This window comes from Mustela erminea, chromosome 6 (assembly GCF_009829155.1).
Source record: "Mustela erminea isolate mMusErm1 chromosome 6, mMusErm1.Pri, whole genome shotgun sequence".
In the NCBI taxonomy this organism is placed as follows: domain Eukaryota; kingdom Metazoa; phylum Chordata; class Mammalia; order Carnivora; family Mustelidae; genus Mustela; species Mustela erminea.
This window is the reverse complement of record NC_045619.1, coordinates 60,638,903-60,656,061: the sequence shown is the minus strand read 5'-3', so window position 1 is coordinate 60,656,061 and position 17,159 is coordinate 60,638,903. Positions and strand designations below refer to the sequence as shown.

At 34.9% G+C, this 17,159-nt stretch overlaps 1 protein-coding gene and 1 long non-coding RNA gene across 4 annotated transcripts in view; one reads left to right on the top strand and one right to left on the bottom strand.

Annotated features, from left to right (window-relative positions):
• The window catches only part of PIK3C2G (phosphatidylinositol-4-phosphate 3-kinase catalytic subunit type 2 gamma), a 359,509-nt gene extending 344,042 nt beyond the window's left edge, over positions 1–15,467 (bottom strand). The window contains exon 1 of one of the 3 annotated variants that reach the window (XR_004286866.1): positions 15,361–15,467. The gene's annotated coding sequence lies outside the window, so the exon portion shown is untranslated. Of the gene's footprint in view, positions 1–14,251; positions 14,330–15,360 lie in introns of those variants that run through there. The other 2 variants (XM_032347455.1, XM_032347456.1) reach the window with 2 other exon arrangements.
• On the top strand, positions 12,716–15,366 carry LOC116593341. The gene is made up of 3 exons (XR_004286867.1): positions 12,716–12,829; positions 14,226–14,588; positions 14,783–15,366. It is a non-coding gene; the product is annotated as an uncharacterized LOC116593341 (long non-coding RNA).
• Positions 15,468–17,159: the final 1,692 nt, after the last annotated feature.

Sequence of the window (17,159 nt, the reverse complement as noted above, 5' to 3'; positions counted from 1 at the left end):
TTTTTAAGTATGTTGTTGTGTCTCAGGCACTGTGCAAAACACTTAGAATACAAAAATGATAAAACACAACTCTTTCAAGTAGTTTGTAGACAAAAATTTATACTACTATACAATATGAGAATAATTTTAATAGACACGGGCTCCGTTTTGTTTTGGGGCAGTTTATGTAGAATACTGTTAAGCTTATTTTGCCTTAGAAAAAGCAGAAGTAAATTCATGAATAACATATTTAAGACTTACACATTGGGTATGTTTTTGTTTAGAATGTGTGATACATGGGTGCCTGGGTGGCATAGTGGGTTAAGCATCTCCCTTCAGTTTGGGTCGTGATCTCAGGGTCCTGGGATTGAGACCCACATTGGGCTCTCTGCTCAGTGGGAAGTCTACTTCTCCCTTTCTCCCTCTGTGCTCCCCTTCCATTTCAAATAAATAAATAAATAAAATCTTGTAAAAAAAAAAAAAAAAAAAAAGAAAGAATGTGCAATGCATCAGAGATAATTTCTAGCAAGTCACTGAGACCTGGTTTCAAGCATGTTTTGATTTCTAAGTATTGTTAAATTTTTATTTAAGCATGATAAAGCAGTTGAAGCAGTAATTCGCTCAATTCCTTTGAGTATATCTTAAGAAAAAATAAGAGAATGAAAAGTGTGTAATGCTGGATAAAACAAATGAATATTCTAGGATCCCCTGTGCCCTTGAGAATGAGTTCTCTCTAGTATAGGATCAGAACTGGAAGCATCAGGGTGATCTCATGAAGTTTAAAAAAAAAGATTCTCTCTTTTTCTCATCTCTATCTACCTATTTATAGCATTCTTCCTTGGAAAGGCCTAAAAAAAAATGCCCATCTAAATAGCAATGAACATCACTAATATCCAGGCTGTGACATTGAAATACTACTCATTAAAAGCAAGGCTACTTGGCGGACCAGTTCATTTCTGATGTAGAGAAAATAATGTATAAATTGAGTTTAAGAGATCCAATTAGTGTAGTTAGTAAGAAAGCTATCAGAGGATATAAGTGTGCACCAATAGGAAATGAGAGCCAACTTGAAAAAGCTCTCATTGGCCAAAAATTGTAATAACTGAAATGGATGTAAACATACCATATGTGTTTAAATGCATACATTCATAATGGCATACATACACACATACAACTAATTGCCCTTTTAGAACACAGGGTTAATAAAGTACATCATAAAACATTTGTCCTTTTTAATATGAAATGATTCCTGTATAACTAAGGTGAAATTTCTCTTTGTAGAAATACTGCAGCTAATAAATGAAGAAAGAATGATAAATTGGGTTATCAATAGTTTACAACAAGTCATGAATTATAAAAACTTGGCATCAAGCATTGGTGGCTGCTAGCATCACACACACACACACACACACAAAAGGCAGCCAAGCATATTGTGCTTTCTGATACAGAATTTTAAGCTAATGAAGAAATCCCTAATAGATGTGGAGAAACAAGGTCAGTGGATGTTAGTAAGTAGGAGGGATGTAGGCAATAGAACAAGATGTTATGGGGTTCTGAAGAGTAGAGTTTACATATGAATTGTTATTGTTCAAGAATAAAGTGTTAGAGGGGCACCTGGGTGGCACAGTCTGTTGAGCCGCCGACTCTTGGTTTTGGCTCAGGTCATGATCTCAGTCTCAGGAGATGGAGCCCCATGAAGGGCCCTCAGGCTCTGCACTCAGTGAGGAGCCACACATTCCTCTCTTCCTCTCCCTTTGCCCCTAACCCTACCCACCCATCCCCACATTCTCTCTCGCTCTCAAAAATAAATAAATCTTTTTTTTTTTTTTTAAGATTTTATTTATTTGACAGAGATCACAAGTAGGCAGAGAGGCAAGCAGAGAGGGGAAGGGAAGCAGGCTCCCCACTGAGCAGAGAGCCCGATGTGGGGCTCAATCCCAGAACCCTGAGATCATGAACTAAGCCAAAGGCAGGGGCCTCAACCCACTGAGCCACCCAGGTGCCCCATAAATAAATCTTTAAAAAAAAAATAGAATTTTAGAAATGAAGGACCTGTAAGCAATATGGATGAACCTTGGCCTTGCCTCCTATTGCTTGGTAAGTGGGCATAGGAGAATGAATAGCTTCCACAGGAGGGCTACAAAGGAGCAGGTCCTGGGGAGAGCCAGATTTCCCTTTAGGAAAAGGGAGTAAAGGAAGGTGAAAGACTTCAACAACACATCTTGTATAGATTAACCATCATCTGGAAAAAAGTGCTTCCCTCTATATTTTGCAACTTGGAGTTTCTGTCACTCTTCTTACATTGAAGGGGCACAGAATACAAAGCATTAGTTAATTCTGATCTTGTTTTTAAAATTAGCTGTTTAAGTATCTTGAAATTGTTTAAATAACAATGTATTAGTATGTTTATAGTAATCAATTTCAGGCATATCAAGTCACATTTTTAGAATGTGAAACTATTCTTTAAAAGGAATTAATTTATGAAACATGCATTTACATTATAAAGTACCAGCAATAGATTGTTCTCTGGCATTTCAAACTGCCTAGAATTAGAGTAAAACCATAAATAGTTATATAACTAAGCTTAATTTCATTGTATCCTGATCCAAAATCATTTGGACTAATTTGTTTTATCTGACCTAGGAACTTAACCCTTAAGTATTTTCTTGGGAAACAATAATAAGACAATTCCAGGGGCTAAACATTAATTTCATGAAACTAAAGCAAATTGCTTTTCTACCATATCCTCCAATATATAAGTTTTTATCTATTTTACCTTTTTAAAAAACATGAATCTAGGCATTTTAAAATAAATATAAAAATTGATATTTTATATAAATAAATATTGATCATATTTATTTCCATCTAGTTTAAGCTTCATTGTTAAATATACTAACATAGCTTAGCAAAGATTTCCATACATGCAAAAGGTTACCTTTTCTGTAAATATCTGAAATAAGTAGCAGAAGCAAACCAATACCAAATTTTTCTTTTGGGGGAACTCTAATATGCATCTGAAGCTAAAGCAATAAATAGTTTTATCACACAAATGAAATCTCATTACATGACAGTTGCTTTCCAGGACACAGTTTGAGAAGAATTGTGTGGCTGACAAAGCTGAGGGAGCAATAATGCCCCATTACCACCATCTGCCTGGATGCAGAAGTGGGAGCAGAGACACACATGCCACATGGTATTCAATACTGTTCTAGTAGCTAGAAACATGTCCACATTTTCACCAAATACATTCAGATTTATAGGTGAATTAGATATTCAAAATAGGGGCACCTCAGTGGCTCAGTCACTTAAGCATGTGCTTTCAGCTCAGGTCATGATCCCAGGGTCCTGGGATTGAGTTCCACTTTGGGCTCCCTGCTCAGCAGGAAGCCTGCTTCTCCCTCTCCATCTGCCTGCCACTCCTCCTGCTTGTCCCTCTCTCTCTCTCTGTCAAATAGATAAAAATCTTTAAAAATAAATAAATAAATGCTCAAGATATTACAGATATAAAGAGGTATGTACTTAATAATTTAATATTAACATAATCTTTAGCACATAATGTGAATTCTTAAGAAATCAAGATTTCAGAGGGTATGTGCTTTGGTGAGTCCTGTGAAGTGTGTAAACCTGGCGATTCACAGACCTGTACCCCTGGGGATAAAAATATATTATATGTTTATAAAAAAAAAAAAATCAAGATTTCAGCTGAATCTTTTTTTTTTTTTTTCCAGCTGAATATTTGAGCTATTGCTATGATGAGTTTGATTTGACTATGATTTAGAGAGAGATCCTAGAAATTTTTAAAACGCCAAGTGTAGCGGACACTTGGGTGGCTCAGTCAGTTAAGTGTCCAAGTCTTGATTTCGACTCAGGTCATGATCTCAGGGTCCTGAGATCAAACCACAGGTGGGGCTCCATGCTGGGTGTGGATTCTGCTTAAGATCTTAAGATTCTCTCCCTCTCCCACTGCCCCTCCATACCACTCCTCCCCCCCATGCACACGTGCTTTTCTCTACCTCAAAAAAAAAAAAAAAAGTGTAGGAGAAAAACATAATAATATAAATACAGTGGTACCAACCCATACACCACAAGGCCTTCCTTTAAAATATGTGTGTTCTACTTAAAATATACCTTCAAAAGGCATATATTCACTACATACGATCTACAACAATAAGAATGCATTTAAAAACCAACATAGGATACGAATTGAGTGAAATAGTATTATTTAAAAGAAAACCGTAGGCCTGAAATAATGTCACTTAGATCTAGTTTCCAAACCAGGGCTTAATCCTTAATATAATTACAGTTTCATTCTCCTCCAGAAATTCAGTCTTAACTGTCAGTCAGGATTTTTTCAATCACACCAATGAGTCTGCTTAGAGCCCCCTCCATTTCCCCCAACCCCAAAAAGAAGATTAGGTAATCTGCATAAGACCCCTAGCCTTTCCCCCAAGGCAAACAGCCTTGCTTGAAACAATCCTTTTCTTTTGTTTTCTTGCCCCATCCTCCTTTTATAAAAACCTTCCATTGTGTACAACTCCTCAGAGTGCCCTCTATTTGCTAGATAGGATGCTGACTGATTAATGAATTGTTTAATAAAGCCAATTAGATCTTTAAAATTTACTTGGTTGAATGTTATTCAACAGTATGTAAAGGTTAGATGAAAAAAATAAACAGTAAGGCAGAATCAGAAAATTTTAAAACATCCTGGAAAGCTTATAAATTACCAAAATAAAAATTTGTTCATAGACCATGAGTTTAGTAAATGAGTTCAGTTTCCTTATCTTAGAATAATGGCAATTTAAAAAGTTGGGGTTTTCAAGATCAATTCAGTTGTTTTCTTTGGAATGCTGCCTGGTTGGAAGTAAGTGATTTAAAAAAATTCATCCTATATTTAAAAAAAAATTTAAAAACCTGGGTGCCTGGGTGGCTCAGTTGGTTAAGGGACTGCCTTCAGCTCAGGTCATGATCCCGGAGTCCCAGGCTTGAGTCCCTCCACGGGGAGTCTGCTCTTCCCTCTGACATTCTCCCCTCTCATGTTCTCTCCCACTCTCTCTCTCAAATGGATAAATAATATCTTTTTAAAAAATTTAAAAACCAAACAATATATATTCATAGTATGACTATGACATTACCAGCCATAAAAACTGACAACTATTCATTTGATCACCCCAGTTTTCACTATACACGAGTCAAAGCAGATCAATCTGATTAGAAGGGGGAAGAAATGGCAAACACTTGCTTTGTTATCTGAAGGAGAATAAATCTGCCAGCCTGAAAAATGGTAAGGAGATGACTCATTTCCCTGCTACTGCTTAATTTGGATCTAGAGTCTGATCAGCTTTCCTCCTAACCCAAAAAAAGATATCTATAGCCAGAGCTGCTGTATCAACTCTCATTTTACATGCTTTCTAAGATTAAATTTTACATTATTGCAAATATCTGGAGTCTACAGTGCCTAAGCATTTGGTTTACTACATCTGGGAATGGGAGATGAGAAAGTGTCATGAAAAATTGCAGAAGTAGGCTATTTTTGGGAAAAGGACTATATATCAATTAGAATTACCTAGAAATATGTTTACCTTCTCAAAGTCGTCAGCCAGATAACAAAAGCAAGAGAGATGAAGTTCAGAATTTAGATAAATTGATTGTTAGCGTTCAGTAATTAAACAAAGTCAGCTCACATTTACTGTTCCTCTAGCTGAAAAACTAAGAAACGTGTTCTAACAGCAACCAGGTAAAAATGAAATGAGTCAGGAGAAGGTACAGACATTATGATATGAGTCATCAGTGGAAAAAACCTTCATTCCTGAAAGGTGAGTAATTGAGAAAAAAAAAAAAAAGCAACAGAGGAGAAGTGAAAATATTTTTTTTTTAAAGATTGTATTCACTTATTTGACAGAGAGAGATCACAAGTAGGCAGAGAGGCAGGCAGAGAGAGGAGGAAGCAGGCTCCCTGATGAGCAGAGAACCCGATGCGGGACTCGATCCCAGGACCCTGAGATCATGACCTGAGCCGAAGGCAGCAGCTTAACCCACTGAGCCACCCAGGCGCCCGAAGTGAAAATATTTTGTAAGAAGTAAGATGACTTTAACAATCAAGACACAAAGGAAAAATTACTTTTGAAAAATATATGCGATAGTAAACCTAAAAAAATTCTATAAAAACTTAAGCTATAGATGTATTTTAAAGCTTTTATTTATTTATGTGAGAGAGAGAGCACAAGCAGGGGAAGGAGCATAAAGGGAGAGAGGGGGGATACGCCGACTTTCCACTGAATGGGGAGCCCAATGCAGGGCTCATCTCAGAACCCTGATATCATGACCTGAGCCAATGTCAGATGCTTAACTGACTGAGCCACCCAGGTGCCCCAAACTATATGTTTTTTTATAAAATTAAGGAACCATGTGTTTGATTAAATATGATATAAAAATAAAGTATAAGATAACATAGCAATAAAATACAGGATAAAAATATAGAAGAAATTGGGTAAAAGGGAGATGTTAATAAAAACAGAGCTTAATGAGCTGTTGAAATGTAAAGAAACTAAAAATTTAGTCACACATTTAAAAATAGTCATTAAAAGCAGAATTGGGGGGGGGGTGCCTGGGTGGCTCAGTCAGTTAAGCATCTGCCTTCGGCTCAGGTCATGATCTCAGGGTCCTAGGATAGCGCCCTGCATTTGTGTCTCCCTTTCCCTCTGCCTCTCCCCACAGCTCATGCTCTCTCTATTTTTCTCTCTCTGTCAAGTAAACAAATTAATTAAATGTTTAAAAATAAATAAATAAAAGCAGAATTGGCACAGCAGAAAATGGAATTTGAATACAAAGGAAAAGGAGCTAATGGTAGAAATGATTGGGAAGTGTTATAGCAAATGCAACAGAGAAAGCACAGCTAACATCATACTGAAGTTCTAAAAATAAAATGAAAGAATAGAAAGGTAACATTAAAGATTGTAAAAGTAAATCAAAGTAGGCTGAGTAAAGCTCTGAATATGCATATCAAACCTGCATATGTACACGACACATACACACCCAAGCAGGAAAAAAAAAGAAAAAATATGTAAACTTATTAAATTTCAAAAATTAAGTATTTACCTTTAAAAAGAAGTGGGAGGAGGAGGTGACGTGGGAAGAGGGAAGAAAAAAGAAAGAAAAATTTAGCTTATACATAGACTTCACCTTTAAGACAAGGGAACAATGGCTAGATAGTTACATCGTTTTGAATGTTCAGTTTCCCATTTTGTGAGATCAGCTAAAATGTATTTGCATGTAAATATGTGCTCAGAAATATTTGTACCCTTCTAATGGAAAAGGTGGATAGGTTGACAAAATTTTAACCAAAATAAGAATTCAAGAATAGGGAACTATGAGTAAGTTTTAAAAATTGGTTAATATTGACTTTAGACTTAATAATTACTGTAAACACAATTTTAAATATGATAACTTCAAAAATTATTTGGTATTAATAAACTAGATGAAAATCATAGCCTTTCAGCTAAAACTGAAAGGCATGCTAAATTTTCTGTTTTATAAGAAGAAAGGGGATTATATTATGCTGTTTTATTCTTATTGATGATTAAGAAAAAATAAGTTCAGGGGTGCAAAGGTAACTCAGTTGGTTGAGCGATTGACTTGGTTTCTGCTCAGGTCATGGTATCAGAGTCATGAGATCAAGTCCCATGTTGGGTTTTGTGCTCACTCTGGAGTCTGCTTGAGATTCTCTCATTTTCTCACTGCCCCTGCCCCCCAGCTCACACTCTAAGTAAATAAATAAATAAATAAATAAATAAATAAATAAAATCGGGGGAAGACAATAAGTTCATACATATTTTTAACCTATATGTAAAATTGTTATGTATTATAGAGTCTTATTAGTTGAAGACAAATGGCATGTATAGTTTCTAAAATGCTAGAAGAATCAAAATTTGATGACATTTATATTATAATCACTGGGGAAATAGGAAATTAAAAATATGAGTTAAGAACAGAAAACAGAGTGACTCAGGATTAATTACATCTCTAATGACAGTAAATGTAAGTAGCTAATTGTATTAAAAACCATTCAAAATATATTCTCGGGGCTCTTGGGTTGCTCAGTAGGTTAAGCCTCTGCTTTGGCTCAGGTCATGCTCTCAGGGTCCTGGGATCGAGCCCCGCATCAGGCTCTCTGCTCAGCAGGGAGCCTGCTTCCCCTTCTCTCTCTGTCTGCCTCTCTGCTACTTGTAAACTCTCTGCCAAATAAATAAATCTTAAAAAAAAAAATACATATATATATATTCTCAATTGTGTAATTTTTGCAACAGAAACGTAAAAAGCATCCAAGTAAAGTTAAAAGTGTTGCCAAATATGTTACTCAAACATACACATACCATATGCACACAGACATACACACACCAACACACAAAATTAAATAAGATAGTAAATATTGGTGTCTAATATTAGAAAACAATAGAGAACAAAAAGCATCAAGAGCATTTTACTGTAATTTCTAAAGAAGTTATAATAGATATGGGCATTTGTGTATCAAATAAGAGTCTGTGTATGTGTGTGTATTCACTTTTTAAAAAGAGAATTAACAGATGCTTCTGGGAATTTCTAACCAACACAACTTATTAGTGAAAATTTTATGTTTACATTTTATAATTTTTCTTTTTTAACCTGCCCAAGGTTGAATCTCTTAACAAACAGTTCACCAATAAATCATAGCAGAAAAATAATTTTTGGATTTGATATTCTCATGTTTATGATTTTTTAAATGGTGAACTACAAATGAAAAAAAAATTAAGCAGATAAAAAATAATTTGCACATATTAACAACCAAATTTTATTTAATGAAGAAACAGTATGAAATTTCTCCTTCAAATCAAGAATAAGAAAATTATTTTTCCTGTCAATTATTTTAGAAATACAGCCAATGCAATAAGATAAATGAAGGTATAACCATTAGAGAGGAGGAGATTATTATTATTTGTAATGATATGCTAATGTATGGAGCATGTGTTAAGTACTTAAAAATGTGGAGGCATAATATTTCAAGATGAGATGATGTGAAATTAAAAAATATAAACTTTGGAAGAATTTATATATTTAATTCATACCATTATTTGGGAAACTGATAAGCTGATTATAAGGCCATTTTGGTAAAGAAAAGGATGGAAAAAATACTAGTAGGGACTTGTGTATGAAGAGTAATACACATTTTAAAGACACAATAATTAAAACAGTGTACTAACTAAACAGTTATAGACATATGCATCAAAGAAACTAAAAAGAAAAATGCATGAATCAACCTTAGCATGTTTCAGTTTTAGTTTAAGTTAGATATGAAAGAAATACTGGGTTGCTTAATAGATGTAACTGGACAGACACAGTTAATCACCTGGATAAAAATATGGATTACAATTATAAAGTAAGTTTTATAGGGAATAAAGGACTAAAATGTGGAATCGTGAGAATCCCGTATCAGTGGTTCGCAAACCATTGTGAAACATTAGATTGTGCTGTGAAACATAAGTTTGTCATTTGCTATGAGAAGTTGTCAGGAAAAATGCCCAAATATGTTTGAGAAATGCTTACTTACACTCAGATAAGCATGTTTTTGTTTGTTTTAATATAAAAATACATAGAAATTTTACTGTGCTTGTAAAATGTCAAGAAAGGGCTATAGTTTGTAGCATTTTAAAACTACTCTACTCAAGATACTTTTTTGAGAGCACTTTTGTTTTTGGTCTGGCCTCTTAGTCACCAGTGGCAGAAAATGCAATAGGAAATATGATGTGAAGTAAGAACATGAACACTGTCACAACTAAGCCTCTCTTTCTCTCTCTTGAAGTTCTTTTTCTCTAGATACATTGGCTTCTGTATTTTCTACAGCAAAATGGACCTTTTCTTCAGGATGGGAAATATGGGTAGAGACTTTTGGGAAATGTGTTTTTCCTGATAGTAAATGACATCAGTTTGAAAATTTAGAGCAGGAATCGGATTGAACAGGCTTAGATCATATGCACATTTTTTGGGTTAATCAGAGGGTTCAGTGGTAGGCAGAGAGGGAAGTACAAGGATTAGCCCAGACTAGACCTAAGTCTAACTCTGTGTTCTGTTAACACGAGAATGAATACCCAGACATGGCTATACCCCTTCTAGCCACGCTCATTAATATTTTCTGAAAGATTGTCTGTCAGAATATATTCTGGAAACTGCTGCTTAGGAGGAAAAAAATAAATTTAATAATTACAACCATTGCAAACATCTGTTGAGTGATTACTTAAGAGGTGCAAAGCATTACTCTAAGTGCTTCCTGTTTTTAACTCATTTAATCCTAATACAAAACTTAAGCTTCATGATGGTTCATTGAATAGGCATTATCAATATCTTCATTTTAGAAGAAATTGAGGCACAGAGCATGTAAGTGTTTTTAAGAGCTTATATAGCTAGAAAATGGAAGAGTTAGAATCAACCCTCAACAATTAGAAAAAAGGATTATTACATTTTAAGAGATCAACTCAACAACCCACTCTTGATGTCAGTGATTTTGATATCATCTTTTGGACAACTAGTATTATAAGAAATTGTTGATTGATAGTAACATAAACTTAAAGCATGAGGTAACAAAAATAATTAAATGGTACTCATATACCAAAAATAATTAAATGGTAATCTATAAAGATTAGCAAACCAAATACTGTACTTTTAAAATACATATCAGGAAGATTTTTAGTCTTTTTAAAAATTTTGCACACTACTTATGGTTTTGTGATTTTAAGGAATAGTATATGTATACTTCATCTGTTATATTTAGCAATAGAAAACTATTTGATAACTCTAAAGGTTTAAAAATAATTTGAAATAGCAAAGCTATGTGGTTGGCAAAGTAACTGGAAATTGACATGAGTTCACAAAAATTAACACAAAAAATGAAATGACAGTTTAGTAAAGTGGATTGCTTTACCACCAAATGTGGTGGTAAATATGTGAACCCTTAATAAAAAATAAAATTAAAGTAAGTTGTTGGAAAGGCATAGGGAAGGCCTCTATCCTGTTCTGTTTCAAAGATTAGAAAAACATTATGCCTGTGTTGTGTGAGTTCTTCCCTTTGAGGCAATCAGTGTTTATGTCTTCTTATTCATAAAATGAAAGTATATTGAACACCTATTCTATTCCAGTCACTGTGGTAGACAGTGGAGATATGACTTTGAATAGAGATAAGACCATGGTCTTCCTTTTACGGTGCTGAAAATCCTGAGAATGATCTAAGAAAGTAATTTTGAATGTTATATGCATGTTACAAAAAGAAGGTGTTATTTTCCCCCTTCTTCTACTCTGAAACTCCAACCAAGTGAAAATAATGAGCTATAAAGTGGTAGTAGTAGTAGGGGGTGGCTAATAATGGTGAATTACATCAAAGAGCATACAGTGTTCTTGGATAAAATCACTGTAAGTTTTGAAAAAAAGATCAAAAACCTCCTGACAGCAGTTTTTTTCTGAGGATGTATGTGTTTGAGTGTGTGTGTGTGTGTGCATGTGTGCCTGCCCGTATGTGTGTGTAATAATGTATTCAGATAATTTGAAACTAGGTATGGGTGTGTGGAATTATTTTTAGTTCCTTAGATTTGGATACATTAAAAGCTCATTGGGAACAAAAAATAGGGCACATCTGAGGGGATTCAATCAGAACATAATTGATCAGAGTAAAGATAACAGAATATACATGTATTGCTGATTTCTCTGGATAAACATTTTCTTAAAGTTTGAATACTTAGCCATGCGTGTGTATATGCAAGCGTATGGACATGCGTACATGCGCACACCTACACACAATGAATAAACAACAAATCCGATCTTATAGAATTATTTCAATACTGTGAGGAACATCATCATGAAGGCTCTAAGAAAGAGCATTCTCCAAATAATTGAAGAACCGGGTTGCTGAGTAATCAAGCATGCAGACATCCCATGCATGGTTTTAGAGGACGGGCCATTAGTCTCAAAAGGTAGAGGAGAACAAAAGTGGTGACACTGGTTTAAATTAGCTGGACAAATACCTTGTCATGGCCCATCTGACCTTCCATCCCAGCCTTCGATGTGAGCCAGGTAGATGTCTTTCTGTCTTGGAGAATGTTTACTCAAAAGGTAGAGTAGATGAGAAAATGTTCTGAACAATAGATCTGAATCCAGGCTGTGTGCTCACATAGCTAATTTTTCTGACTTCCTTCATACACAGTCTTTCAAGAAGGAGCTGTCTCAGAAAAAAATCACTCCTATTCAGAGATGCACAATTATAAGAAAATAATCAGAATGCAACCTAAGCAAAAATATCACAACAAAAGAGGAGGCCAACAATGACGGTGAAAAAATCGGATGAGGAATGTAAGTCAATCAATATTCAGCAAGACTGTCATCTTTCAAGAAGTAGAACAAGATGAAAACATGTTTTCATAAAGAATGGTGAGAAAAATTATAGTAAATATGTGGATAATTCTAAACTATCATTGGTTGTACAAACAATAATAATTGTTAATTTGGAGATCAAATAAACTAGGTATAATTAAATACTAGACCACAAGACTATGTAAGTCAGGGTTGGGTGATTCAGATTTTAGAAGTTCTTTGTATTGTCCAGGAAGAAGTACAGATACGGATAATTGTAGATGTTTCAGGAATGCATGCTTAATTTTTAGATGTAACCACTAAGATAACAGAGGGTGTATCTTTCTAAAGCAGAGAGAGAGAAAGAAATGAAAGCAGTAGCAACGACAATCCTTGATCAATTTGGAAGAAGGTCCAATGATGTCAGGAAAATAAAGAAAATCGTACAAATACAAGCCTTCTCTAAAGCAGTAAAAATGAAAAGGTGTGTATCAGAAGCATATAAATGTAAATAGTCTGACTATATTTTATAAAATCTCTAGATTGTGACATTGTATTAAAAAAGAAAAAAGCCCATCTGAAGTGTATGGAGAGGTGTATGGAGACATACTAGATATGCAAGGATAAGGATTGCTTAAAATGAAAAGGACAGGGAAACATATCCCAGGCAAACAGTAACAATAGAAAACTGGTGTCATTATGTTATAAACAGCCCAAACAGATCTATCTGCAAAAAAAAATATGTCTAGAGGAGAAAAGAAGCACTTTAGAACTAAAAGACTGAATTTACCTTCTAGGTATCTGAGATATGTATGTACTGAAAGCAGTTCCTTCAGAATTCCTGCCATTACACATAATAGTTGCTACAAGAGAAACTGACAAATCCACTTTCATAATGAAAGGATTAAATAGAAATCTCACAAGATTTATAGATCAATTAGATAAAATATCATTAGGCATGCAGAAGAGTTGAAAAAAATGACAAGCTTGATTGTAATGGACATATGTAGAATATTGCATTCAATTAGTGCAAATTACACATTCTTTTCAAGGACAAGTGTTGCTTATGGAAATTGACCATATAATCTGTGACTTTTTTTTTTTTTAAAGGAGACTATTGCCTTATCACTTTGTTGAAAGGTGATGGGCAATTTTTCTTTAAGATTTTATTTATTATTTAACGGAAAGAGAGATCACAAGTAGGCAGAGAGGCAGGCAGAGAGAGAAGAAGTCAGGCTCCTGCCTAGCAGAGAGCCTAATGCAGGGCTCTATCCCAGGACCCTGAGATCGTGACCTGGGCCAAAGGCAGAGGCTTTAACCCACTGAGCCACCGAGGAGCCCTAATCTGTGACTTCTAACATAATTCAAAGTCAGCACTATACAGACTATTCTTTCTGACCCCAGTATATAATTAAATATCAATAAAAAGAAGATAATTTACAAAACAACTCACAAATACTCAACTTCAAAACATTTCTAAATAACTCAAAAAGCAAAAAATCACAATAAAAAGGAAAATATTTAGAAATATAAAATAAAGTTGTCAAGAAAAGAAACACGTTTGTGCTAAGTTAGACGTTCAAAGATACACATCATCTTTTGTAGCAGAAAACAATTCTTGAAAATACTCCATCCAACAGAAAAGTAACTAATAACTTAAAAATGTACAAATCGTATCATTAAAGGACTATTGCTAAGAGCTGATAAGAAATAGGTTTATGCCTAATTACAAGGATTCATTTTTTGCTATGGTTGTCTCTATATCATTTTATCGGATCATAAATTTGGAAAAGAAACTAATAATTTAATTACACATCCAACCCAATATATTTCCAGACAGGAAACGACTACTATAACACTTTTTCTTTCTAAACTCCTAGAGAATTATACTGTGCTGTTTGCTTACTTGAAGAGGGCTTCCTCACGGCGAAAATGATCCCAGCTCAGAGAGGAAAAAAAAGTGAAATCATGGCCCGGAGGCTGACACTAGCAACAAATGAGCTTGTTCACTGAATGAATCAGTAAACGCATCTGCTTAACGTGATCCTTTTGCATAGAAGCTGGCTGTAGCCATCTTTGCCCGCTCAGTCCTGGTACTATTTACTGTGCTCAATCCACAGACTTTCTTTCTGTGTGGCCCAGATGGCAAGTAGACACGTATGGAGTAGCATGTCATGGAAAGAGCCCTTGAGCTGGAACAAGAAAACCTTGATTCAAATGACCTGGGTGACGTTATTCATAACGTAAGTGACATGTGTTCTTTAACCTCTCTGCTGTTATCTGATATACAGTAGGACGTTAGATAAAGTATTTTAAAAGTTTGACACTATATACATGTTACATACTATAATTGCTTTTTTTTTAAGTAAGGCATATAATTTCTATCTTTAATACCAGAAATACCAGAAATAATACTAGAAATCGATTTGTTTGCCAGGTCAGCAAGTAAGGGGGTGATTGGGACACCCCGTTGGCCTTCAGTGAGCTGCCAGTTCGGAGCCCAGCCTGGAGTGACAAAACAGAAAGAAAACAGCTGCTTTTCTCCAGCAGGGACTCCAGTCCGTTTGAAGCCTATACGTTAAGAATATCCACCCTTTCTTTAACAAGAAGAAAATCCTTTTGGAGCCACCATCAGCATGCAGTCTGTAGACTACTAGCACCAGCTTCAAGATACGGAAGAAAATGTGCACAAAGAAAAAAATCTACCAACAGACATGACTGAAATTGGCTCGGACATAAAAGTGAGCAGTTAGGAGATGACATAAAGGATACGATAGCCACAGGGTCCGCGAGGAACAGAGGGAGGGAAAGAGGGAGAGAGGGAGAAAAGGGATAATCAAGGCATAATCAGTGTATCAGAGAATATTTACAAACTTACTCAGCTTTTAAACTCCTCTACCATTTAAGTTTTACAAGATCATTAAGCAGCTACTTTGCCTCAACAGTATATTTGAATTCAAATACTCTTCTATGTATTTGTTAAGTACAGGAAGTTTACTTGTTTCAATGTCTTACCTGAAGCATAAATCTTCCTGAAATGAAACATGATCTCATTTCTTTTCAGGAGAGAAATACGCTCGTACAAGCTAAAACACTTCTATTTCAAGGGAACGTTATGATTCCACTGAAAGCTTTTCTTCCTGTTTGGCAGGTTTGGCTTGTTTAGGAATCTATTTTTCATCAAACCCTGGAAGGCTATATGGAAAAAAGCACAGAACTTAACAATGAATTAACTTCTCCGTGCTAAACAGAATTTGTGCCAAACAGCAACATGCAAACAAAAATATGTCTTTGAAAAAAATAGGTAAGGTGAGCATGTTTCTACGCTGTGTTTTTGCTCCTATTACTGTGAATTTGAATGCAGGAGTGGATGGGGACAGGAACAAGTGGTTTCAATTCGCAGAAGCAGAAGTGAACACTTAAAAATGCTACTCTAGCCATTCTGTGAGTTTGACTACCAAGTTATTTTCTTTATTTAATATGTTCCTTTTTTTTTTCAGGTTTAGCAAAATGTCAATTTTGTTTTCTCAACCTCAGGACCGTAGTAAATTTTGATTTTTAAAATATTTCTTATTATCTAATCATATTTCAAGAGAACAGAAATAAAAAGGAATATTTAGAAGGCTAACAAGAAAATAGGTGTGGGTATTTTGGTATATTGCTGTTAAAATGAGCAATGAGTGGAAATTTTGTGGCAGCCCATAAAATTGTCTAATTTGATCCAAGAAGTATGTTCAGCCAGAAGCATGCTTCCTTTATTGGAGAAAGTTTTAGCAACCAAAAATATGTTGGGTCAATTTTTTTGTTACCAAAATATAATCATAGGATCCTCACTTTTTCTTGTTTTTTTTTTTTTCCCTTTCTTTCAATTTTATATTAGTTTTTTTTTTAAAGATTTTATTTATTTATTTGACAGACAGAGATCTGAAGTAGACAGAGAGACAGGCAGAGAGAAAGGGGGTGGGGGAAGCAGGATCCCTGCTGAGCAGAGAGCTGGATGTGGGGCTCGATCCCAGGACCCTGAGATCATGACCTGAGCCGAAGGCAGAGGCTTAACCCACTGAGCAGTCACCCAGCCACCCCTGTTTTGTTTTGTTTTTTAAAGACTGGATTTCTTGGATGGAAGGATGGAGAACAGAAAATTGTGAATTTAATTCACTCTCAGTGCTGCTTATGAAAAGGTATTTATAATATCAAAGTTTTAAAATGTGCATCCTTCCCTCCTACTCCTTTCCTTACAGAGCAACACAGGTGTGAGAGATTAAGAAAAAGTGGAAGCTTCGCCTGGAAATGGAAAGTGAAAATGGTTGCTCTTTTATATTTTAATCATAACCTAGATTTTGATTCTTAACTTTGAGACTCTGGAGAGGTAGAAGGGTTTAAAAATAGCTTTACATGTAATGATCTTTCCTTAATACATTTATGCTAAACATTCATTATCTCTTTACACTAATTCCTAAAATGGGCCACTAATTTTTAAGAAAATACTCTCTTGCAAAATTGGATTTTTCATTTTTGGACCTACAAGTCTCTTATCCTATGTTATAGTCCACTTGTGTACATTTGAGGAGAAGCTGAGGAGCTGAAATGTTTTGAAAAGGAACAATCTAATCTTGGAGGAACGGAAATATTAAGTTTAGCACAGTTTGATAGCTATTATTTAACAAGAACAGGTACTGAAATGTACCTTGTACTCTGTTTTCTGTAAAAATATGCCCTTCGATACCATTTATTTCCTTACTTAATATGTACGCTTACCTATTTCAGTAGAATTTTTAATTAAAAATAAAACCAGATGGACAATTGTGCTATTT